General features: G+C 36.7%; 1 pseudogene; it reads right to left on the reverse strand.

Moving 5' to 3' along the window:
• Window positions 1-23,698: 23,698 nt before the first annotated feature.
• Window positions 23,699-26,291, reverse strand: part of LOC114089366 (small ribosomal subunit protein mS31-like) — a 69,772-nt pseudogene continuing 67,179 nt past the window's right edge.

Below are 26,291 nucleotides of genomic sequence, written 5' to 3' on the forward strand. Positions count from 1 at the left end.
ATAATCAAAAATATGAAAGTGAAGAGAAGGTAAACAAAAAATGATTGAAGGTATGTTTTGGATTTGGCAAATAAGATCTTCTTGAAGAATTCAGAGTCAGTAGAATTAATTAAAAAAAACATTTTTTGATTCCTGCAAATATGGAGGAAATGGAGGTGAGAAACAGCGGAAGTAAAAATAGACTAACATTTTCCAAGATCTTTGATGCAGAGGTCACAGTAATAGTAACTGGAAGATATACACAGTTGAAGAAAGTAATTTGGTTTTGTTTATTTTATCTCTCTCTCTCTCTCTCTCTCTCTCTCTCTCTCTCTCTCTCTCTCTCTAATAGAAGCATCCAAGTAAGTTTCCACTTTCAAAGGCAGGTGGAAGAGAAAATAAATTTTAAGAAGAGATATGTCTTAAATACTAATATTAAATTTATTTTACTGTTTTAGAGATACCAAATATAGAGTAGAAATAAGGATGTTTCTCTCAAGAAGCTACCAGAGTACTTCTTTCACTCTCCCATATGTAAATAACCCATGTAGAGGGGGAAAAAATAAATCAAAACAATCTTGGTCAGTCCTTTTTATTCAGCTGTATTCTAATGTCTTTTTCTTTCTTCATTTCTACTCTGATGTTTATATTCTTCACCTCAGGTGTAGTTTCCCTTTGTTCTCTGGTTTTCTTCTCATTTCTTTTCAGCCTAAGAATCAACCAGTTTCATGTTTTGTTCTCATAGGTGTTTATGAGATGATGGTGCTTAAGGGAAATACATTTCTGCTGATCTGATGTTGTTAGAATGAGTGGGCTCATGACTGGTGATGTGACTGATGCTTACCCCAGATGTCTGTACAATCTAGGTGGTGTCTTCGGTGTTTCATCTCAAAGAATAAACTAATAAAATTATGCATAAAATTTAGCAAGCATCAGAATCAACTGAAGAAAATTCTAATTTCTGGGGTCTAGCCTTAGAGTTAGAAATTCTGATTCAGGTAATCTGAGAGGGCCCATAATAATGATGCTGTTAGCCACCTACCACAGAGTAAGCACCTCTGATTGGGATTATTAGGTTTCCAGATGGTTCCCAATTTATCTTGGCTCAACTTCTTATTTATTTTTTAACTTCATGGTGGTATAAAAGTGAAATACATTTAGTAGAAATTATAGTTCAATTTTTGAATTTTCATTTTTTTATCAGGTTTTCAAGGTATGGTAAGAAGCTCTCTAGTGATATGTGGCATCTCCTCTCAGCCAGCCACATGACTGTGAAGGTAAACAACCCATACTCAACAATGCCTGAGTTGCTAACAGATGATGTTTGACATTTTATAGGTTAAATGTAATGAGTATGTTTTTGACTTACGATATTTTCAACTTAGAATGGGTTTATCAAGCCTTAACTCTTTCATAAGTCAAGGAACATCTGTATAGCTATATGAGGGTGGCCTTTTGGTCCTTCTGAAAAATATCTGTTTACTCCAATTAGGACCATCACCTTTATGAAAAGAAAAGAAATAATACAAGTCATAGACTATTTTCCTTTCAAGAGCATGACTTACTGAATGGCTAGAATTCATTCAATAACCTTAAACAGAAACTCTTAAGGTTTGAATGTGTTTTCATGGCTCAAGATATATAGCCCCTTCATGACATTTCAGATTATTGTCCTGGAAAGTTTATGGCAATTTGGAAACATTCAGACATTTAACAATTGTAGAAAATTGAAAGTTTTAATAGAAGCCCATTTTAGAAGTGCCCAAGAAAATATCAGAAAATAATATATGTTTTTAAATGTGCATGTCTTGGAGTCTGCCAGCTTCTTGACAGCAATTTAACTTACATAAGTGCCTTTTCTTTCTGGGCCATTGTGCTCCACATTTAAGTACACTAGCATTAGTCACTAAGTACCTCTTACTGCAACAAAGAAGCTAAGGCACATTTTTGAGGTGTCAAAACAGCTTTCCCATCATGAGTAGAGCTGCAGCCATTAGATAATTACGTGTTCCTTGAGAAAATAAAGTGCTTGGATGTAATCCATCTTAAACTGTCTTGGCAGCAAGACACACTGGACAATACCTTGGAGAACAGACCTGTACATTATCTGGATATGGAAAACTATAAGAAACAGCAGATAGCAATCAGGTCTCTAATTGATGCAGATATTTAGAAAGTTTTATCATAAAATTCTATTTCAATATTTGAGGTAAAACCTAAACCAGCCTCACATTTAAGGGTTTAGATGTGAAGGACAACAGTCACCTTAACCATTGCTCTTTCTGAACCCAACCAATCCTGGCTTCCAGAGCAGAATCTTCCTCTTTTTCAGGGCATAACTTGGAACAAGTTCCATACTTTTCCAATGATTTGTTTTCTTACCTGAAAAGTAAAATAAAATACCTATCTCATATAGCTGTGATAAAGATTGCTAGTTAATATATGCCCATCTATTATATTCTGACTAATCCCACATTTTTGTCAAGTTATCCAGGCGAATAAAATTTTCAAAAGGATGTAAGAAATATCATCTGGCTGAGAAGTCAAAACATCAACCTCAAAACAGCAAATGCTCGCTGTCATGTAATACAGAATTTATCTGGACTTGTTTTCCTGTAAAGGCACTTTCTGAAATCCTCAGGATGTCTCAAGTGGCAGGACTGTCATTTTTATGCTAATACAGTAACTCATTGGGGTTACTAGATAGCTTCAGGATTAGGACTGATCACCAGAAAGATCAGCCACATGATTAGAAGTTTGAAACTTTGAGCCAGCCCAATGTGCTGACAGTGGATGGAAAAGGAGATTATGCTAACTCAGGAGGCTAGTGATTTAATCAGTCAGTCATGCAAGGAAACCTCAACAATACTGTGAATATTGAAGTTTAGTGGTGCTTTCTGTCAGATGAACATGTGGATGTTCTGGGAGGATAACAAAACTTGATTCCAGCAGGAGAGGGCACAGACCACCATGTGTCTCTCTTTGTTTGGTTGGCCTCCAGATTTGTATCCTTTATGATAAAACTGTGTTTGTAAGTTTAGTGCTTTCCTGAGTTCAGCAAGTTGTTCTAATGGACTAGTAAACCTGAGGGGGTCTTGGGAAACTCCAAATCTACAGTCAGTTGATTGGAACTGTGGGTGGTGGAGGACCCCTCAAGTGCAGCGGATGACTATTTAAGTAACTATTTAAGTCTGTGCTAACTCTGGATGGTTACTGCACAAATTGAATTTCAGTGTACCAAATTAAGGTAGAAAGAGAATATAATATTCTTAAATCAAAACATTTTGTGTGTGTGTGTGTGTGTCAGTGTAAAACATTGGTGTAGATGTTAAATTTCATCTACAATACCACATCTGATGTCAAAGCACTCTGTTGTCCTCACTTGCTTTAGGCTGAGCTCAAAATACTTGTTCTTGACCTTTTAAGAAAATATTATCACAACTTATAGTTTCTGTTACTGAAAATTATCTTTCCCAGGAGTAAGAGGAAAGCTGGGAAAAATGTGGATATATACTGAAATTCTACCTCATGTAATTCAGCCTCTACTTTTAATATTTTGAAACTTTTAGTTCAACCTTTGGCCAGTCTATCACTGTCCTACTTCTCCAATTCCTGATTTTTCTCTCATAATTCTTTACATCTCAGTTCTACCTGGCTTTATTTGTCAAATCCATGTCACCAAAATTCAGTTCTCTGACTGAATATTTTTTTCTGAAATACCCATTGGTCAAATTAGCTTATTTCTTTACTCTTTTATAAAATTTATAGCAATTCAAATTAGATCATATGATTTTAACAGTTTTTGAGATTTCTAATATGCTCTAGCTATCTGTCATGAGTGAGGTATGTCATTAACATAAACCAAATATGCTTTTGTTTGTGTCTTCACTACAATGTTGGAATTCATTTAATTCACAGACTACACCACTTTCATTGGTGGCATTTCTCTGATTACTTGTTGGCTACCTGATAGTCATAATCTGGGCAAACACAAGTTGTTTTCTTTCAATTTTTTTTTTGGGGGGGCAGCTTTTTTCTATTTATTTATTTATTTATTTTTAATTTGTTATTTTTAGATATAGATGACAATGGAGTATATTTTGAGATATTAAACAAATTAGGATCCCATTCTTATGGTTGAACATAATGTGGAGTTACACTGGTGCTACATTCATAGATGAACATAGAAAAGTTATGTCTGATTCATTCTACTGCCTTTCCTATTCCCATCCCTGCTCCCTTACCTTAATTCCCCATTGTCTAATCCAATGAACTTTTATTCTTCCCTCCCCACCTCATTGTGTGTTAGCATCCACATATCAGAGTGAACATTTGGACTTTGCTTTTTGGGGATTGGCTTATTTCACTTAGAATCAGTCTCTCGTTCCATTCATACTGACAAATGCCATAATTTCATTCTTCTTTATGGCTGAGAAATATTCCATTATGTGTGTATATACACATATACATGTGTGTGTATATATATATATGTATGTGTGTATGTATATATATATATATATATATGTGTGTGTGTGTGTATATGTGTGTGTGTGTGTGTATATATATATATATATATATATATATATATATATGACCCACATGTATTAGTGTTTTATAGAGAAACATAATCAACAGGAAGTATGATTATAAAACAGAGATTTATTAGATTGGCTTACATGGCTAGAAGCTGGCAATGGCCATCTGCCGGCTGTACAGCTGGAGGAACCAGTAGCTGTGCAGCCCAAGAGACTGAAGCCTCAGAATGAGAGGGATCAGTGGTGCTATCCCAGTCCAAGACTGAAGGCTTCTGGAAACTCCCTGTAGGATCACTGGCAGAGTTGGCCATCAGGCCATTGTAACAGCAATCAAGAACCCATTCAAGAATTAAACTTGAATCTGATGCTGCTTCCTCTTCTTCCAACTTTTATTCCATCCAAGCCACCATCCTATTGAATGGTGATGCCCATGCTTAGGGAGGGTCTCCACTTTGGTTTGCTATCCCACATGCCAATAATTCCTAGAAACACCCTCACTGACACACCCAAAAGCCTCTTAATCTTCAGCATCATTTAATCTAATCAAGTTGACAATTCAAATTAAATTAATCATTACACCATATTTTCTTTATCCATATGTCTGTGAAAAGGCACCTAGTTTGATTGTATGGCTTACTAATTGTGTGTTGAGCTGCTATATACATTGTGTGGCCACATCTCTGTAGTTTGCTGATTTTAAGTTCTTTGGTTATATACTGAGGAATGGGATGTTTGGGTTAAATGGTGGTTCCATTCCATTTTCTCTGAGAAATTTTCATATTACTTTCCAGAGTGGTTGTACCAGTTTGCAGTCCTACAAGCAATGTATAAGTGTATCTTTTTCTCCATATCCTCGCCAACATTTGTTTTTGCTTGTATTTTTTATAATTGCTATTCTGAGTAGTGAGATAGAATCCCATTGTGGTTTTGCATTTGCATTTTTCTAATTCCTAGAGATGTTGAGCATTTTTTCATATATTTGTTGAATCTTGTATTTCTTCCACTTTATTCCAATCTTAATTTGTACTATCTATAATACTTAAGTCACACACACACACATATTCTATTATATATATGAAAAACTAAGAAAGGGTTAAAGCAGACACGGGGCTTCAGGAAGCTGAACTGAGAGCAAAGAGAAAGACCAGATGCAAACAGTCACTGTAGGAGGTAGCAGATAAGATTAAGAGCCAGTCTAAGAACTTGCTCAGGGTGCAGAGCTATCAAATTCAGGAACTTATTCCAGAGCAAGGTCCAGATGAACTTCAGTTTCAGTGTATCAGCTTGAAATGGGAGCTTAGAGTAGGTCCTGAATAATCATGCTGGGCAGGAGAAGCTATGCCCCTCTGAATTCTAAAGACAGCTATTCAAAATTCATCCCTGTGGTGATTTTACTGTGCAAGACTCCTGATGAGTGACCAGGTGACAGCATCAGGATACCACTGTGTCAGGTCTTAAGGTGCTCCTTCTTTTATTGGCCTCAAGTGAGGGGATTGCTTCATTTGGTGGTTTGTTGTGTTTCCTAAGATCATGAACCTGTTTTTTCTGACACAAGTTTGATTCACCCATGCACCCATGTGCTTCTGATTGATTGGAACTGAAGCCAGATTTAAAGTTAGGTAGTCAGTGTAGTTAGGTAAATCGGGTATAATATTGAGTAAGATCCAAAATGGAGGCCATGTTTAGAATGAATTCCGGGAAAAGCTGAACAACTCATGGAATGTTAATGAAGTCCAGGAAAAGCCCAAGGCCAGAGCCCATCCCAAAGAAGTGCTAATGAACAGCCCCCAGCAAACTTGAAGATGCTGACTCAGAAGTCCTTCCTGACCAGATTACTTCTTTGGCCCACCTGTGTCCCACCCCTCGGGCCTTCCCACCTACATTCCATCACTGAAAGAACTATAAAAAGGGGAAACAACCGCACTTCCACAGATTCCATCTCTTGGGACCCCTTCTTCCTCCGGGAGAAGTCTTTTCTGCTGTCCTTTAATAAACTTCTATTTTCCACTCTGACCTTGCCTTGGCGTGCTTCTCTGGTGTTATTCTTCAACATTGGGGAAGCAAGGACTAGTCACCGGTAACAGAACACCAGAGGTTGTTTTTATTACCACAATTAATTTAATTATCAGTTTATGCCTTATGGTTGTGCCAGATGAATGGTAGTTGTTTACTTGAACAAACAAGTTGTAGAGTCATTTTGTAAGGGGACAAATAGATGAGAATGTTAGGAACACAAACTTAAGAGAATAATTTTATAAAATAAGTCCATTGTGTTGATACCTGCCCCTGCCCAACATGATTTCTTTGCCAAAAAGCAATATGCCTATAGCCCTGCTGCCAGGGGTAAAGATCAGGCAGTCAGTGTAGGTAATCAAGCACAGGGTTTGAGAGAGGATGATTACTGGTTATCAGAGAACAAAGAGTTGTTAACCTCTGTGATCTTGTTTTTGGGCACTCGGGGTTGCTAACAATTAACCCCTGTGTCCCTGCTCCCAGGCACATAAATGGAAAAGAAAGGATAGGCAATAATTAAAAGGGAGGTCTGTAAAAGAACATACCCCCTCCCATAGACACCTAGCTCTGAAGCCTCTTCCCTTTGAAAAAGTTTCTATTACGTTCTTAAACTTGCCTTCATGTTTCTAAAGCCAGATTTAAAGATAGGTAGTTAGTGTAGTTAGGTAAATCGGGTCTAATATTGAGTAAGATAAATAAAATGGAGGCCATTATTGAGAATGGAATCCAGGAAATCAGAGCAGCACTTGGGGAAATTGAAATGTTAATGTCCTCAAGCCCCAGAGTCCATCCTAAGGAAATGTTAATGAAGCAGCTCCCAGCAAATGTGGAGATGCTAATCCAAAAGCCCCCCCAGGCTCTTCCTTCCCAGATTACTCCTTCAGCCCACCTATCTCCCACCTTTTGGGCCTTCCCACCTGCATTCTATCACTGCAAGATAACAAGGGACAGGAGTGTGGGAAAGCTGAAAGACCTCAATTATAAAAGAGGGAAGACCTCCCCCTTCCATGGATTTGCCTTTTGGGTCCCCTTCTTCCTCCAGGGAGAAGTCTTTTCTGCTGTCCTTTAAGAAAGCTTCTACTTTCCACTCTACACTTGCCTCAGCATGCTTCTCTGGTGCTATACTTAAGCATTTGGGGAAGCAAGGACTCACTGTTAAAGAGTGGTAACATTTCTTGGGTGGTTATTCTCCAATACGGGGGAACAAGAACCCATTCCTGGTCTCCAAGACCAGTATCACTTCCACCTTAGCACTTAAAACAGAGCAGCTTATGGCAAACTGCTGCTTTACAAAATGGAGTAATTCAAATGTAAGTATAGTCTGAGAATTACTGGTCTATGCATCATGTAGTAACTCAGCCGAGCACAGCCTACTCTTCACATTTTCTAACTTGAATTTTATATTAAAAACAGTTTCTAAAGTTTTTTTTTTTTTTTTTTTTTTTTTTCCAATTTGTTTCTCCATTATTGCCCTGAAATAAATCCAGTAAAAGCAAGACAAGAGAGAGGAAAAATTTCCACCTGGAGGAAAGACAAAGAATGGAGTTCATTCAGAAATTTGTCCTTTTGATAATTTAGCCATTGGGATAATTGACTTTTACTGAATTAGCTCAAAGGGAATTGGCTGTCTTTCTACAACTTTAGCTTCTAAAACTGAAAGTTTCCTACTGACTTTCATAGGAGAGAAAATTTGTTTTCTCTTGACTGTGAAGTTCCTATAAAACTATAGAATACAATCTTGCCAGAGAAAGAAAAACTATTCAAAACAAAGGTCATTGTACCTTTTTCATGCTTTTTACAATTGTTAAATATGCAACTACATTAGTTAAGTTAAGTGGGACAGAAGTTAAGCAGACAGTATAATGGGACTCTTGAATATAAGTGAAATTATTTGTGCTAGAAATGATAATTCTCTGAGAGCAGTCTAACAAATCCCAGTATAAATAAGGATGGTTGTAGAGCTGAGTTAAAAGAATCATTTCTGTTTTCAAGGATTTCTTTCTTAAGTTTGCAAGAGAAAATACTTCTGGTGGATTGACAGCACTAAGCTATGTAGTCATGCTGAGCCTTTCAGAGAATAGCAGCTGTTGGTCAGAATAAGAGAAATGTAAAGTCAGACTATAATCAGAATTTGGCCTGTGATAACTTAGGATTGAAAACCTACTTTGGGAAGGTAAAACTAGCTATTATGAAGTGGGAGTATTCAAATTTAAACAACTGGCTCATTTTCTTCTTTTCTGGAAGTCTATTTCCAACACATGAGTGTTGATAATGTCAGAAATTTAGACTGGACTTCTGTTAATTTGCATATTTACCACATTATCGAAGAGTTATTTAAAAATTTACAAAAATAAATTTGTTTGGAGAATTTGTGTTGCTAATGTAATGAAGAGATGACTAAAAATATTAACTTATCTGTTGATAATGATTTTAAAATGAAATGTTGTTAAAACTAAGTATAAAACCACTTATTTTCACAAATATTCAAGTAGTTTTCCAGATGTATCTGCTCTCTCTTTTCATATGGGATCAAAATTCAAGAGACAAACAGGACACTCAGTAGTCAGATTCTTCTGGGCCCATCATTGGCACATAATACAAGAACTACAATAAGGAAGAGGAAGATGAGCTGCATCAGAAAAGTTACTGAAGGGCTGAAGTGAAAGAGTTCAACTGAATATCATGTACTGGGAACTATTAATCAGTAATGATGCCATTACTAGACTCTATCCAGGCAGGAATCTAGCGATTGATGTTAATGTAGACAAATGACAGGTATCCAGAGGGTCCTAAACCATCTCTTGAGAATTTTCTAAATTATGCTGAAATCAATTCCAAGCTATTTGGAAGGAACAAAAAGGTTATTTTCATCAGATATTACATTACTATTCTCGTGACATAGTGACTTGGTCCTTGCAATCTGCAGAACCCTTAAGAAAATAAGCATTATTCTCACTGCCATGTCCAGCCACAGTAATGATCATTAGGTAATATATAAAATAACCAAAAATATTTCCCAGTAGAAAAATGTGCAGATGTGGTAATAGTATCCCTGCTACTTGGTAGGCTGAGGTAGAAGGATCACACATTCAAGGTCACCTGGGCAATTTAGAGAGACACTGTCTTAAAATTAACAAAAAGGATTTTTGATAACTCAGTAGTGGAGTGCTCTTGGGTTCAATCCACAGTACTACTGCAAAAAAAGAAAGAAAGAAAGAAAAGAAAAATGTGAACTATAACATAGCTATTATCATGGGATATTGGCTGGAAAGAAAGCTTTCATTGTATTTAAAAAAAAAAAAAGCAGTTTGATATGAGATTTATTATTCCAGATTCAAGTTCATTTTGACTTTGCTCTTCCATTTATAATCCTAAACTCAAAAGATTAAAACTCCACCTGCTTCTGGTCTGAATTCTTCCTTTTTCATCAGATGAGAAAAGCTGTGAAGTTATTTTCTTCTTCCAGGTTTGTCCCTTAATTGCCAATCTCCAGTCATTTGGTTTTTCTGTCTTTGGCTTTTAATTTTCCTCCTTTCATTAGCTTGGTTGAAAACTATGTGTTTTTTCAACTCTACCTCCACCACCTCAAGCCTTTTTAAAATAAATACTTCAAATCGTCTGTAAATAAATCAATAACATCTTTTTTGATCAAGGGAGATTAGTTACAAGTCTTTTTTACAAAGTCTCAATTCCTAGAAATATTTGTTCACATAAACTCTTATTTTACTATGAGCTTTGTTTAGCATATCAATTAGGTAAATTTGCTTAAACCTATTCAAAATGTCAAATGATTAGTAGAAAATAATCTGCAATTTGGTTGCTGTTCTTATTCTTGTTTTTGATGTTATTGTCATTGTAATTTTACAAATAGAAAAGATAATCTCATAAATTCAGTAGTGTACAGTGATTAAAAGATGCAAATGAAATTGTAAAACTTATTTGATCATGCCATTTTTGACATCTTGGTTAAGGATCATATGATTAGACTTCAAATGGTATTATATAAAATCAAATCATTACATCAAGAGAGATTCATTTAAAAATTAAACTAAGGCTAGTGATAAGGCACATGACCCCAGAGCTGAAAGATGCTTAAACCCAGAGCTAAACAATATACTCTGTGTCAGTAAGGGGTTCACAGGGTTATTAGAAAAGCAAAAACAAGAAAGGAATAATAAACAAATACATAAAATATATTACAAACTTTAAAAAAAAATGCTGTGCTATTGTACAACCTGTCAGCTTAACTGGTGCTTTAGAAGACTATTAAAACACCCTATATATAGTATTTACATCATAAACCTTATTTATTTACTTGTTTCTTATGTTGAATTGATATTATTTTTCTCTTTCCAAAACAAAGTATATTATATCTGGGTCCCTTCAATTTCAACTAATGACTAGGAGCAATAAAAGGGCTGGGGTAAAAATTACTATGGGTACTTAATTAGAAATAAATGTGCTTCAATATTTTACCATGTGGTAGGTACTTTTAATATAGAGAATAATTTTTTTTTCCTTTTTAAACAATACACAAAAGATATTTATGCCTTTGGTAGAATGACCTAAGTCACACTTTTCTAAAACATTTTAATAAATGTTTTGAGCTGGGGATATGGCTCAGTTATAGAGCACTAATGTAGCCTGCTTCAGGCCCTGTGTTTGAACCTCAGCACGGCAAAAATAAATAAATAAAGGAATAAATAGATAAATATTTTAAATGGTTATTCCTCCTAAGATGTTCCTAATTTCTACCTTTATTTATTATGATTCTATTTCCAGTCTCCCATTCAATATTTATCTATGATTAGTATTAGTCCCCACTTAGAAACAGGTAGGGATAGTTTCCAGCTCCATATGCAAGTGATTGCAACCAGGATCATTTTAGTGATCATGCAAACCATACAATATAAATTATATGAGAGACTCCAAGATGACCGCGAATAGAGTGCATCACACCCCGTGTACCACGTCACTGCGCAGGTGAATAACTAGTTAGAGCGACAAAAAGCTATCTTGTTAGGAATTTACAGCAAAATAGGGTGCACCGAAACCTAGAGGAAGAATTTCCAGCACTGAGGACCCGTTATTGAATCTCTAACACGAGCCAACTGTGTGACTGGAGTTCCAGGCTGACTGATCTGCCGCCCGTCGCACGGCCCGCCCCCGTGGCTACAGACGGCGGGGCGCCGCTGAGAAGCGACCAGCAAGCAGAGAGAAACAGCGCTACAGATTCTGTGGAATCCTGATGGCTGTGCCCTCACTGAGCTTCGGGCTGAGTTTGGGATTTGAGACGGGGAAGGAAGCGGTCCAGTTCTATCTCCCACAACGGAAAGTCCACCAAGAAAGCCAGCGGCCACCATCTTGGAGAGCTGACATCACCACCGCCAATCTCCGACAGATTGCAACAATAAAACAGATGTGTGTTACTCATCCCATCTCCCATACAGCAGGGAATTCACATAAAATCTCTCCCAGGCTTTCCGGGGGAGGGATTATCAGAACGAGCCTGCATAGAGACGCGGAGAAAGGTAGAGACACCTGACCTTCAACTCCCCCTCCCATCAGCAGCGAAAACAAAACCTGTCTAGCCAGCGCTGGGGGAGGGGCAAACAGAAAAAATCAAAACAATAGGGTGCCAGGGTTCCCAATAGCCACCCTCCACACCCAGCAAATTGCAAGCCCAGAGGACAGTTTGAACTGCCAAGAGGCATCACACAGGGGAAGGCCGGGCTAGCAGGAGAAACCAGGGCTAGCAGGAGAAGCCAGGGGACGAGAGGCCAGGCCCTTGCGACTGGGCGGCTAGAGATCGCCCACCCGCTGGCGACAGCCTGCCCGCTGCCCGCGCGACTGGGCGGCTGGAGACCGCCTGCCTGCCGGCGACCACACGCCCGCTGCCTGCGTGACTGGGCGGCAAGAGAACGGCCGCCTGCCAGTGACCGCCCGCCTGCTGCCCACGCAATTGGGCGGCTAGAGACTGCCCACCCACAGGCGACTGCCCGCGGCCCCCGTGACTGGGCAGCTGGAGACCGCCCGCCCGCCAGCGACCGCACGGCTAGACCCCGAGGTGTGGCCCAGCAGGTAAGGCGCAGAGACTCTAGGAAGAGGTTTTTAGCCAAGCCTTCATGAAGTAGCTAACCGGGAGCTGAAACCAACCAGAGACAGACCAGTCCCACCCCTCCCTTCGGACACCCCGGCAAGGAGCCTGGGGCCCGCCATAGCAGAGAGGTGATGTCACCGGAGTTCGGCCGTCAGAACGCCTTCCCAGCGGAATCCACTTTAGCAGGCATAGTCTACCACCACAAAGGAGCGACAACAGAGATATACAAAACCAAAACAAATTTATAGGAGAGAGCAGAAACACAGCAATCAAACAGAGCTGGAAAGTAACGTGAACAACATGAAAAAACAAGGGAAAAAAGGATTACAAACAATGCAGGACAACTTAAATCTACAGGAGGACCTAGAAGCATCAGAAACATGGATAGGGAAAGAACTCAAGGCATACCTAACTCAGATGGAACGGAATATTAGAGAAGACATGAGACAGCAAGTCCAAGCAATGAAAGTATATTTTGAAAACAAATTAAACAAACAAATTCAAATGGCAAAGAACGAGCTTTACCAGGAGATAGAGATCTTTAAAAAAATCAAACAGTAATCCTAGAAATGCAGGAAACTATAAACCAAATTAAAACTCAAACGAGAATATCACAAATAGACTAGATCAAGTAGAAGTCAGAACATCAGATAATGAAGACAAAGTTTATCAACTTGAAAAGAATATAGTCAACACAGAAAAGATGCATAAATCTCACGAGCAATCTATTCAAGAGATATGGGATGTCATAAAAAAACCAAATTTGAGAGTCATTGGGATAGAAGAAGGCATAGAGGTTCAAACCAAAGGAATGGACAACCTATTAAATGAAATAATCCTAGAAAACTTCCCAGAGATGAAAGATGGAATAGATTGCCAAATCCTGGAAGCCTACAGGACCCCAAACATTCAAAACCGTAATAGACCAACTCCAAGACATATAATTATGAATATAGCCAACATACAGAACAAGGAGAGAATAGTAAAAGCTACGAGAGAAAGGAGGCAGATTACATTCAGGGGTAAACCAATTAGGTTAACGACTGATTTTTCATCACAGACTTTGAAAGCGAGAAGATCCTGGAACAATGTATTTCAAACGCTGAAAAATAATGGATTCCAACCAAGATTGCTGTATCCAGCAAAATTAAGTTTCAGATTTGACAATGAAATTAAAATATTTCATGATAAACAAAAGCTAAAAGAGTTCGCAGCCAGAAAACCAGCACTGCAAAGCATTTTGAGCAAAATACTACAAGAAGAGGAATTGAAAATAGCGCCCAAAACTAACAGTGAGAGGTATCTCAGTAAAGGGGGAGGAAAATAACCAAAGAGTAAAAACTAGCCAAACTAAAATAAATAAATAAATAAACATGACTGGAAGTACAAACCATATTTCAATTGTAACCTTAAATGTTAATGGCCTAAATTCACCAATCAAGAGACATAGGCTAGTAACCTGGATCAAAAAAACAAATCCAACAATATGCTGCCTTCAGGAGACTCATATGATAGGAAAAGACATACACAGGCTGAAGGTGAAAGATTGGTAAAAATCATACCACTCACATGGCCCTCGGAAGCAAGCAGGATTGGCCATACTCATATCGAATAAAATCAACTTCAAACCTAAGTTAATCAAAAGGGATAAAGAAGGACACTATATACTGTTAAAAGGAACCATCCACCAACAAGACATAACAATTATCAATTTGTATGCACCAAACAATGGTGCTGCAACGTTCATAAAACAAACTCTCTTCAAGTTCAAGAGTCAAATAGACCACAACACAATAATTATGGGTGACTTCAACACACCGCTCTCGCCATTAGACAGATCCTCTAGACAAAAGCTGAATAAAGAAACTATAGAACTCAATAGCACAATCAATAACCTAGACTTAACCGACATATATAGAATATATCAACCATCATCAAGTGGATACACATTCTTCTCAGCAGCATATGGATCCTACTCAAAGATAGACCATATATTATGCCATAGGGCAACTCTTAGTAAATATAAAGGTGTGGAGATGACACCATGCACCATATCTGATCATAATGGAATAAAACTGGAAATCAATGATAAAAGAAGGAAGGAAAAATCCTATATCACATGGAAAATGAACAATATGTTACTGAATGATCAATGGGTTACAGAAGACATAAAGGAGGAGATAAAAAAATTCTTAGAGATAAATGACAATAAAGACACAACATACCGGAATCTATGGGACACAATGAAAGCAGTTTTAAGAGGGAAATTCATTTCCTGGAGTTCTTTCCTCAAAAAAAGAAAAAAACAACAAATAAATGAACTCACACTACACCTCAAAACCCTAGAAAAGGAAGAGCAAAACAACAGCAAATGTAGAAGAAGACAAGAAATAATTAAAATCATAGCAGAAATCAACGAAATTGAAACAAAAAAAAAATTGAAAAAATTGATAAAAATAAAAGTTGGTTCTTTGAAAAAATAAATAAGATCGACAGGCCCTTAGCCATGCTAACGAAGAGAAGAAGAGAGAGAACTCAAATTACTAACATACGGGATGAAAAAGGCAATATCACAACAGACACTACAGAAATACAGAAGATAATTAGAAAGTATATTAAAACCCTATATTCCAATAAAATAGAAGATAGTGAAGATATCAATAAATTTCTTAAGTCATACGATCTGCCCAGATTGAGTCAGGAAGACACACACAAGTTAAACAGACCAATAACAAAGGAAGAAATAGAAGAAGCCATCAAAAGACTACCAACCAAGAAAAGCCCTGGACCGGATGGGTATACAGCGGAGTTTTACAAAACATTCAAAGAAGAATTAATACCAATACTTTTCAAGCTATTTCAAGAAATAGAAAAAGAAGGATCTCTTCCAAATTCATTCTATGAGGCCAACATCACCCTGATCTCGAAACCAGACAAAGACACTTTGAAAACTACAGACCAATATCTCTAATGAACTTGGATGCAAAAATACTCAATAAAATCCTGGCGAATCGAATACAAAAGCATATCAAAAAAATTGTGCACCATGATCAAGTAGGATTCATCCCTGGGATGCTAGGCTGATTCAATATATGGAAATCAATAAATGCTATTCACCACATCAATAGACTTAAAGATAAGAACCATATGATCATCTCGATAGATGCAGAAAAAGCATTCAACAAAGTACAGCATCCCTTTATGTTCAAAACACTAGAAAAACTAGGGATAACAGGAACTTACCTCAACATTGTAAAAGCTATATATGCTAAACCTCAGGCTAGCATCATCCTAAATGGAGAAAAACTGAAGGCATTCCCTCTAAAATCTGGAACAAGACAGGGATGCCCTCTCTCACCACTACTATTCAATTTAGTTCTTGAAATACTAGCCAGAGCAATTAGACAGATGAAAGAAATTAAAAGCATAAAAACAGGAAAAGAAGAACTTAAATTATCACTATTTGCGGGTGATATGATACTATATCTAACAGACCCAAAAGGGTCTACAAAGAAACTGCTAGAGTTAATAAATGAATTCACCAAAGTGGCAGGATATAAAATCAACACGCATAAATCAAAAGCATTCCTGTATATCAGCAACAAAATTTCTGAAGTGGAAATGAGGAAAACCACTCCATTCACAATATCCTCAAAGAAAATAAGATACTTGGGAATCAACCTAACAAAAGAGGTGAAAGATTCATACAATGAAAACTACAGAACCCTAAAGAGAGAGATAGAAGAAGATCTTAGAAGACGGAAAAATATACCCTGTTCATGGATAGGCAGAACTAACATCATCAAAATGGCGATATTACCCAAAGTTCTCTACAGGTTTAATGTGATGCCAATCAAAATCCCAACAGCATTTCTTGTAGAAATAGATAAAGCAATCATGAAATTCATATGGAAAAACAAAAGACCCAGAATAGAAAAAGCAATTCTAAGCAGGAAGTGTGAATCTGGAGGTATAGCGATACCAGATTTCATACTGTACTACAGAGCAATAGTAACAAAAACAGCATGGTACTGGTACCAAAACAGGCAGGTGGACCAATGGTACAGAATAGAGGACACAGAGACCAATCCACAAAATTACAACTTTCTAATATTTGATAAAGGGGCTAAAATCATGCAATGGAGGAAGGATAGCATCTTCAACAAATGGTGCTGGGAAAACTGGAAATCCATATGCAACAAAATGAAACTGAATCCCTTTCTCTCGCCATGCACAAAAGTTAACTCAAAATGGATCAAGGAGCTAGATATCAAATCAGAGACACTGCGTCTGATAGAAGAAAAAGTTGGCTACGATCCACATACTGTGGGGTGGGGTCCAAATTCCTTAATAGGACGCCCATAGCCCAAGAGTTAATAACAAGAATAAACAAATGGGACTTACTTAAACTAAAAAGTTTTTTCTCAGCAAGAGAAACAATAAGAGAGATAAATAGAGAGCCTACATCCTGGGAACAAATTTTACCCCTCACACGTCAGATAGAGCCCTAATATCCAGAATATACAAATAACTCAAAAAATTAAACAATAAGATAACAAATAACCCAATCAACAAATGGGCCAAGGACCTGAACAGAAACTTCTCAGAGGAGGACATACAATCAATCAACAAGTACATGAAAAAATGCTCACCTTCTCTAGCAGTCAGAGAAATGCAAATCAAGATCACCCTAAGATACCACCATACTCCAGTAAGATTGGCAACCATTATGAAGTCAAACAACAATAAGTGCTGGCGAGGATGTGGGGAAAAGGGTACACTTGTACATTGCTTGTGGGACTGCAAATTGGTGAGGCCAATTTGGAAAGCAGTATGGAGATTCCTGGGAAAGCTGGGAATGGATCCACCATTTGACCCAGCTATCGCCCTTCTCGGACTATTCCCTGAGGATCTTAAAAGAGCGTACTATAGGGATACTACCACATCAATGATCATAGCAGCACAATTCACAATAGCTAGACTGTGGAACCAACTTAGATGCCCTTTAATAGATGAATGGATAAAAAAAAAAGTGGCATTTATACACAATGGAGTATTATGAAGCACTAAAAAATGACAAAATCATGGAATTTGCAGGGAAATGTATGGCATCAGAGCATATTATGCTAAGCGAAGCTAGCCAATCCTTAAAAAACAAATGCCAAATGTCTTCCTTGATATAAAGAGAGCAACTAGGGGCTGAGGATGTGGCTCAAGCGGTATCGCGCTCGCCTGGCATGTGTGCGGCCCAGGTTCGATCCTCAGCACCACATACAAACAAAGATGTTGTGTCCGCAGAAAACTAAAAAAAAAAAATAAAAATTCTCTCTCTCTCTTAAAACAAACAAACAAACAAACAAAAAACAGAGCAACTAAGCACAGAACAGGGAGGAAGAGCATGAGGAAAAGATTAACATTAAACAGAGATGAGCCGGGGGAGAGAAAGGGAGAGAGAAGGGAAATCATATGGAAATGGCAGGAGACCCTCAATGTTACACAAAATTACATATAAGAGGTTGTGAGGGGAAGGGGGGGAAACAAAGGAGAGAATTGAACAACAGCAGATGATGTAGAGAGGGAAGATGGGAGGGGAGGGGAGGGGGGATAGTAGGGGATAGGAAAGGCAGCAGAATACAACAGTCACTAATATGCCATTATGGAAAAATGTGAATGTGTAACCGATGTGATTCTGCAAATTGTATTTGGGGTAAAAATGGGAGTTCATAACCCACTTGAGTCAAATGTATGAAAGATGATGTGTCATGAGCTTTGTAATGTTTTGAACAACCAATAAAAAAATAAAATAATAAATAAATTATATGAGGCTCTTCATTTAGAAGGGCCCTGAACTTGGTGTAATTCTCTGAGTCTAATGCCTTAAAATTCTTAATAATTTTATTATGAACTTAGGTTTATAATTAAAATCTGATGAATTAATGGATATATATATATATATATATATATATATATATATATATATATTTCCACTCCTCCTTGTCCTTGCTGCTCTATTTGCATCTGGTGCTTGCACAGAACTTGGAATACCAAAAATATCAATAATTCTTACTCAATGCTCAACTGAGTACACGCAAGCATGTTTTAGTCAGTTCAGTTGGTCATAACAGAATACCATAGGCCTGGTGGCTAAACAATAGCATTTAGTTGCTCAGAGTTGCAGTTTGGAATTTGAAGATCAGGGATTTCACAAGATCAGGTTCTGGTGAGGACTCTTTTTTTTCTTTTTGGCCTTTAAATTTCTGTTTTTTCACTATATCTTCACATGTGAGACAGAAGGATCTCTGGCGTCCCTTCCTTTTCCTATAATAGGAACTACTCCCATAAAACTGTCCTACCCTCAGGACCTCATCTAAACCTAAATTGCCCCCAAAGACCCCATCTCCAAATGGCATCACAAGAATGATCAGTGCTTCAACACAAAACCTGAATGGAGCAGGGATTCAGTCCACAGCAGCTTGTTGCATCTGCAACTGACTGAGGACTGCCTACAGCCATTTAGGCTAAACCTTCTTTTCAAACCAGTCATGCTTTTTAATATAGAGAACATCATGGTTTCCTAAGAAGCATAGATGACTCTGAAACTTTATCGTATCCTTTTTACTTATATTTCTGTCAATGTTAGCCAGTGTATGCTGAAAAGGACACAGAAGGAAAGAGAAAGACAAACCCACAGTTCAATTTCCTTCAATTTTTTATTATTCCTCCATAAATCAAAGTTAGAGGTGTTGGTAGCATGTGTACATGTCAAAATGCAAAATAAGAACAGTATAAATTAGGTTCATTCAACAATTTTATTCTTCTTTCAAAAACCATGTCTGTGTACATGTAAGCAAGAAACTTCAAATAGTGGATTTCAGGATTCTATATTTGTGGCCAGTATTTAATTATCTGCGTTTGAAACTGGTGTTACCCAACAAAAAGATAAACAGTTAAACTTCATTCTAGAAACTAAAAAGTTTCGTTTTTTTTTAATTTAATACAGTAATCATATCAAGTAAAAAATAACCCAAGAGGTAAAGACATTTTCTTTTAGCACCCTGAAAGATACTTTGTTTTAAAGAAAGGAAACAACAAATTTTGTACCTGGCCCCGATCATGTTGTTCTGAGAAGACTCTGGTCATTTGGGGTGAATATGGAGTGACAAGTACCAACCTGTTTTGCAGGAAAGATGCAATAGTGTCATAAACATTTAATTGAAGGATAAATTCTCTGTTCTAGATCCATTGAAGGGGAAAGAGAATTGGTGCAGAAGCCAAGTCCTTAACTGAAAGTTACAATCAACGGTTAGTTAATCAAGCACTAACTTCAGGGCTTCATTGATGGAGACCAGTCTGCATGACTAAAATGTTGTAAAAAATTAGTGGCATCAGGGGAACTAGCTTCTGTGTGTGAAGATGACCAACACTTAAACTGGCCCTTGTTATGCTTCAGATGCTATATATGAATAAGGAGGCAAAGGAAATTTTTTACTGTGTTTTAGCTGTTGAAATGAAGATACGCCTGCTCTATCTTCTCCCTAATGTCCACTTATAGACAGCAAAGCACAAAGGTATATTCAATGTGAGTTATAATTCACAACATGTGGTAGTGGTTAATATTCAGAAATTACCACCAGTAATAAGAACAGTGTCACTTTGGGATAGAAAGGGTACAACTTTACAGAAGAGGAAAATTGTCCACTTTCTTCTTGTCTCTGAAGAAATATACTTCACAAAAGTTGTAAACAAATGCCAAATATTTTCTCTGATATAAGGAGGCTGACTCATAGTGGGGTAGGGAGGGGGATCATGGGAGGAATAGATGAATTCTAGATAGGGCAGAGGGGCGGGAGGGGAAAGGAGAGGGCAGGGGATTAGCAAGGATGGTGGAATGTGATGTACATCATTATCCAAAGAACATGTATGAAGACACGAATTGGGTGTCAACATACTTTATATATAAACAGAGACATGAAAAATTGTGGTATATATGTGTAATAAGAATTGTAATGCAAAAAACAAGTATATGTATAAAGACATGAATTTCATGAACATACTTTATATACAAAGATATGAAAAACTGTGCTCTATATGTGTAATAAGAATTGTAATGCATTCCACTGTCGTGTATTTAAAAAAATAAAATCAATTAAATAAAAAAAGATTCCACTTACATATATTAAGGATTAAATTTTCAAGTCATTTGTGGTATCACTTACGTTCTTCCATATATCAAGGGTCCACCAATGATGACCAATATGTTTCTTTCCTTTCACAAAATCCAATTTTCCTTATTAAAGTTTACCCTGTCACAGATGAATCTCAAAGTTACAATGGTGATATTTCAATGGCTCCTTTCATATTTTGAAGCAAAATGATGTTGAAATGAATAGATTGGTGTGATATTTGATGCTTTATTCCCCATTTTCAATTGGGGGCAGATAGTTTTCTGAAATATTGGAACAAAAGAATGAGAACTACCAATATGACAAGAACAAATAAAAGAGTGTAAATTTCTCCTGCAAGTGGCAAGTTCCATCCTATAAAAATATGGTTTGCTATTGTAGGGCAATAAGAACTCTAGAGTACTTTTTATATACTGTACTTTTAGAGCAATTGTAGAAACACTGCATTTCTGACTAAAAGTACTTTTTAAAGGACTGACACAGTGTATAGAAAATTGAACATTTGCCTGTCCTTTATAAGGTAGTTTAGAGAAGGTTTTTATTATTTTTTAAATGGGACAACTTTTCCAGCTTTTAGGTAGCCCTCTATAGCAAATATTTAAATTATGTAATCCTCTGCAGAGACTCTGCTCTAGTCTTGTATCTAAAGATTTAGATTTTCCTAATGGTTAAGAATTTGGTGTTGGTGTTAAGGAGCCTGGCTTTAAATCCTGAATTTGCATTTTCCAGCTGTGTGCTCTCAAAGTATTGTTTAAGACTCAGTTTTCTAAAAATATTAACAAATTATTGATAGTTGTCTGAGAAAGCATTACTAGATTAAGGGACACTGTGTTAGTCAGCTATCCATCTCTGTGATGAAATACCTGAGATAATAAACTTAAAGGAGAAAAGGTTTACTTTCACTTAGGGGTTCAAAAGTTTCAGTCCATGTTCACTTAGCCACATCACTTTAAATCTGTGGTGGCAGAATACATCATGGTAGAGAACGTAGAGCATATGGCAGAGAAGTTCTCTTCACCTCATGGTGGCCAAGAAGTAGAAAGAGGGGAGAGGTTAGGGCTCCCATATTTCCTTCGAAAACATGCCCCCACTGACTTCACTTCCTTTCACTAGGCTGTTGCTCATAAAGGCACTGCCACCCCTAATAATAATATGTCGCAAGCTGAAGACCAAGCCTTTGATGCATGGGTCTTTGGGTAACACTACAGATCCAAACTATAAAAGATATTACAATGAATGACATTAATCTATTAAAATGTTGTTCATGTAAGAAGATCTTATGCTGTAATTAATGTTCTCATTTCTCCTGTCATTTTCTTTATATATCCTTAAGCAAATTCTATATAGATGGAAATCGAGAGAAAATATAAATCAGTAGCTTATTACTACCCTTTCTGTAATAGAAGAATAAAAATTTGAAAAGATTTTGAAATTGTCCTATCCCTCAAATTTCCATCAGAAAGTAGCAGTTTCTTTATTTTGAATATTTGCAAGCATATCTTAGGGATATTATTATAGGCTTAGTTGCAGAACACCATAATTAAACAAATCTTGTAATAAAGTGAGTCATATGAAGTTTCTGATTTCTCAGTGCACATAAATAAGTTAGGATTTTGCTGTTATTAGACTTTGCCTAAAGGAAATTATGGTATCTGGTTTGGTTTTCTATCCAGACTACTAGAACTTTATTCAGATCAATAATAACACTGTTGTCCTTTCTTGTTATTTGTGTGCTCACTGAAGTAATGTTTTTAACTTCGTTCAAAAACTTTGCTTTGCTTTCACAACTCAGCTGCTGGGCATAAGAGGCCCCTCTTCAGCCAGTCTAGGCTTTTGACATGCCTTTTCTACTAAGCTTAATCATGTCTAACTTTTGATTTAAAGAATGAAAATCATGGCTCTTCCTTTCACTTGTACACTCATTTAGAGGACACAGTAGGGTTATTCAAAGCCTACTTTCAATATTGTTGTAGCTCAGGGAATAGGAAACTCTGAGGAAAAGGAAATAGACTGGAGAACAGTAGATTGATGGTGCCTGAGAACACACCCTGTCTTGATGGATCAAATTCACTGTCTTATATGGGGATGCTTTGTGGCACCCAGGACAGTTACAATAGTAACATTGAAGATCACTAATCACAGATCACCTTAACATATAACAATGATGAGAATAGTTAGCGAGTTATTAAAATGACCAAAATGTGACATAGATGAAATAAACAAGTTCTTGAAAAATGGTGTTAATTGCTCAATGCCAGATTGCCATGAATTTTCAATTTGTAAAAAAAAAAAAAAAAAAAACAAAACACCATATCTATGATGCATAATAATGTGAAGCAAAATAAAATGTGCATGTGGAACCCTTATTTGTGATCTTCACTTATGATTTAAGATACTGATAAATTTATACATCATGTATAACCAGAAGAATGAGAAATTATACTCCATCATACACGATGTATCAAAGTGCATTCTACTGTCCTGTTTAACTAATTAAAACAAAAAATTAAAAATTATACCTTAATAACTAATTAAGCACAGGATATGAATGAAAGAGACTGAAAAGATGTTTATTGCCCAGTCAGTGACTGAACTTAGTATTTTATTTCATCCTTTTGGGTACACCTCAATATTATAATATTAGATATGGTTGTATTATTAATAACAGTGACTAATATTTATTAAGCACTTATAGCATTATAGACATGTTTTTTTGATGGTGCTGGGGATTGAACCCAAGGCCTTGTGCATGTGAGGCTTGCACTCTATCACCTGAGCCATATCCCTAGACCAATAGACATTCTTCTCAGTGATTTTTTTTATATATTAGAGTCCTTCATTTTTCACTACAACCCTTAGGAAAGTTTTTTTTTCCTAGAAAAATTATTTTATTTAGCTATCATGTCCATCTCCAATAGCTTATAATATAAATTTCCTGGTCTGAACTGTATGTTACTTTCTTTTAGAATGTTCCTTTTTTCTTTAAAATAATCTCCAACCTACTCTATGTGCTTGATTTTTCTAATCACTCAGAAATGAGTTTTTGAAAGTCCAAAAGTCACCAGCTCCATGAAGTGGTGAGCTGGTTCTTGTTTTGGTAAACTATCTAAGTGTTTATACAGAGATATATGTTCATTAAATTCTCAACCATCATCATCAAATACTGCTTCCCACTTACTTGGTAACTCTCAGTTTCCCCTTTTCATTCACTCTTCAGACCCAATCTGAAAGGGTTGTTCATTTACTGTGGTTAGTTGTTTAGCAAATTTCACATCCCAAAGAGAAGACAGTGTCTCTGTTTCAAGTGCTTTTTCAGTAAATGCCTCACTGTCAAAAAGATTGTCTCCTCTTGAATAAATTTTTCATAATAATTTGTTGTTGTTGTTTTCTTTTGTTTTTAAGATCAGCTGTCTAGCTCTCTTTTCCTGGCCACAATAATCTGATGCTCTAGTCTTGTACTAACTCTAACTGTAGCAGATTGGGTAACTTTCATATCTGATATTAGGTTGTTGAAACTAATTTTAGGTTTCTCTCCATCTTGCTGTGCCCGAGAGTTTTTCTCATGCTGCCAGAACTATCCAAGCAGCTCTGACTTGGTTATCTACTTGTCAAAAGGGACAGAATCTGTCACAGCCACCACCAACTTAGGGCACGGTACTCGTTTTGCTTCCTTGGAGCATCTCCTAAAGTTCTACTAAGCCAGTTGCAGCCTCCAAACCTTTAAGTGGTTTTCTGCCAGGTGCCTTTGTTATGTGAACATTTACAAACTTTCATGTCCTTAATTCCTAAACAATTCTTCTTTTATATTCTTTTCCTCTGTTTGGCTTCTCTGAGGTCTTCTTGGGAATTTCACCAATTGGAATACACTGCTCATCTTTCTTGTTAAATATCACCCTGCTAAGTACCAAAATGTCTTTCAATATTACCTTTTGTTCTGACCTTTCAGAGAAGAGCATCAAGTAGCACAATCACAGCCACTGATGCCTTCTGTCCTCTAGAGGACAAAGGGAGACAGATAAGAATGCAGAGACTTTAGGGAACATTGCAGAAAAACAATCTAGGAATGATGCTTAAGCAAGTTTTGCTATTATCATTCCTAGTTTACAGAGAAAGAATTTAAAGCAAAAGGAAGTAAAGCTTCTTGCTAAATTTCACAAAGTTAATACATAGTAGATTCAGAATAGGGACCCAGGCATTGTTGATCCAAGATAGGCCTTACACTGTAGAGTCAGTTCAATTTATGATAAATATCATGTCAGAGTGCAGATATGTCTGTGTGTACGTTTGTGTAAACTGAAAAAATCAAAGGAAAAGAAATTTGAATCAGTGATAAATCCATGGAGGAAATGCATTTTTGAAGGAACACTAAGATTCTGAAATGGCAAAAAGAATACTCAGAAAAGTTTTTTCTTTCTATTAAATCAAGTTTTTAAGCTTCTAAAAAGTAGGTACAACAAAAATTTATGTAGTATCTCTTGTGTCTATTTTAAAAATATAATTCTCATTTGATTAAGTGATGCTCCTTTAAAATTCCTATATCATGAAAATTTCACAGATAAACTAATAATATTCAATACAAAATTTAGATATGCATCTTTGCTAATGGACATTAGATATATTCATTAGACTAGTTCTCTTTATTATCTTTTGTGATTATTAAAATCTTTCTATCATCATAATACAATTTAGGAACCCAGAAAAAGCCTCTCCCACCCAAATAATTAAGAAAGGGTAGGGTTAGGCAAGACAAGACTTACAAAGAGGTAAGACTTATAAAATGCTTAATTTGTTGATACTTTATCTTTAATGCTCTTAATCTTTTCTTTCTAACCCATCTTCTTATCTATAGGGATTCTTTTCTCATCCTTTCTTGTTTCTTCTTCTGAGATCCAACCAAATATATGCACAATAAATATCTCAATAATAGCCCCTAATGATTCAGCTTCCATTTAAGTCAGTTTTACCTTTTCTGAAGGATTATCAGTTTAAGACTCCTCTCTCTGTGGAGGCATTGAGAGTCAGGTATTTGAAGGATGCTTCTCCAGGAGAATTTGCTTGATGTCTTTCTAATACTCCTACTAGGGTTTGGGTATTCAAAGGCAGACAACATAGGTGAAGTGTCGTGCTCATCACACAACTCCAAATGTCTCTACTATCAACACAATATATCTCTGTCAGTGCTGACCTTTACCACTCTGTTGAGTTAATGTTTATCAGATCACTCTTTTCTCTGCTTTTCCACACTATATTCTTTGGATAGAAGTCTCTATGTACATCCTACACTAATGGGGGTGGGGCAAGGTGGATGCATGCTCACCTCCTTGAGGGCAGAGTTTCTACATAAATTATCTGGGATTTTTCTGCATAGCTGATTTGTTTCTTATATTTATTTACTTATTTAGTCCATAGTTTATTTATATCAGTACAGAATATTGGGTATTTACTTTGTGTTTTACATTACAATTCTACACTGCTTTAAGT

This window comes from Marmota flaviventris, chromosome 4 (genome assembly GCF_047511675.1).
Source record: "Marmota flaviventris isolate mMarFla1 chromosome 4, mMarFla1.hap1, whole genome shotgun sequence".
Taxonomy (NCBI): domain Eukaryota; kingdom Metazoa; phylum Chordata; class Mammalia; order Rodentia; family Sciuridae; genus Marmota; species Marmota flaviventris.